The sequence below is a fragment of the Myotis davidii genome, unplaced genomic scaffold (genome assembly GCF_000327345.1).
Source record: "Myotis davidii unplaced genomic scaffold, ASM32734v1 scaffold80, whole genome shotgun sequence".
NCBI classification, from domain to species: domain Eukaryota; kingdom Metazoa; phylum Chordata; class Mammalia; order Chiroptera; family Vespertilionidae; genus Myotis; species Myotis davidii.
The window spans coordinates 453,101-454,761 of NW_006292686.1; positions in this window are offsets into that span (position 1 = coordinate 453,101).

The following is a 1,661-nucleotide window of genomic DNA, read 5'->3' on the forward strand; positions in this document are numbered from 1 at the left end:
TTTTTAAAAATATATATTTTTATTGATTTCAGAGAGGAAGGGAGAGGGAGAGAGAGAAAGAAACATCAATGATGAGAGAGGATCATAAATTGGCTGCCTCCTGCACGCCCCCTGGAATCGAACCGGGGACCCTTCAGTCTGCTCTATTCACTGAGCCAAACCAGCCAGGGCAACACTGTTGACATTTGTAGGGAAGCAGAGCACCCTGCTCCTGCCACCCATGTCATCTTCTAGGCTAAGAAAGGCTGGTTGATCTCCATGTTTCTTCTCCCATCCAGAATCAAAACCTCTTGGGGAGGAATGATCCCAGCAAAGGCCCTAACACATGCTCGGTGTCACTGTCATAGACATTCCCAGTCATTACAGCCCGTTCCTCAGCTCACATTTCCCTGCTCCACCCACTGCCACTCCTCACCAGCCACCCCCTGAGGACCACCTTATGTTATCCTATCTGAAAGGTGAGCAAGCTCGCAAATGCCCCCCTGTCCTTTTTTTTCCCAATAGCTCTCTTGTCCTACCTTTCTTCCTGTAAAAACCTTGCATTTTAAAAATATATATTTGATTGATTTCAGAGAGGGAAATAGAGATAGAAACATCAATGGTGATAGACAATCATTGATCAGCTGTCTCCTGCACATTCCAAACTGGGGATCATAACCTCCTGTGGCCCCTCCCCCTAATCCTCTCCCTGGCCAGCAGGCCCCAGTAATGGCACAGCAGTGAAGGAAACAGTAGGGAGAGAGGTGGGTGCCATGGGGTGACAGGGCACTGAGGGCAGCATTGGCATCTGGCATCTGTTCCTTTCGTGCCCAGCCTGGAAACTGTCACCTCCTCTCCCAATCCTGCCGGGGCCTTTGGGCCCCGATCCGCCTGGCCCCAATCAGCCCTGATCGCCCACCAGGCCTAGGGACCCCACCTGTGCATGAACTTTGTGTACCGGGCCTCTAGTAGTAAAGAAATAATGATAATAACAGCAATAAACATTTCCTGAACACTCACTGTATGTCAGGCACTGTGCTGAATACATCACCTACATTATCTTGCTTAATTTTTCCAAGAAACCAATAAATTGGTTATTATTATGTTATATTTTACTGAAAAAGATGATGTCAAATAAAGCAAAGGCTTGTTGTTGTTTTTGCTTACTCAAGCCCAGTAAACAATCTTGGAGTACCAAAAGGCACACTGGGGATTTAGGAGAAGAAAAAATGTGTTTCCTTATTTTTTCACTCCTCCTCCTCTTTGCTTGGGGGGACTGTAACAAATCTCCCTGTACACCCAAGGGAGCTGGGGTGATGACTATTTAACACACAAGCAGCTGTACACAGGTATAGCTCCTGGTGAATCACTCCCTTCAGACACCCAAGCAGCATCCTCATCGGTGTCTAGCCCATGGGTCATCGGAGCTTCCCACCGCCTTTGAACATCAGGCTATTTGTTTGCAGCCTCCTTAATATTAAGGCCCTTTTGCCCATGGAGCTTAGAGGGTGATAAATGTCATTTGATTCCATTTGTTTCCATTGATTGGAGCATCCTCGGCCTCACACTCCCTCTCATCTGGCTGTAATTACACAGTTGGCACATATTTGCTTCTTTCACTGTGGAGAGCATTACTCTTTTCGAATTTTCTAGCTCCCCTGTGTGCCCCCCAACTCTCCTAG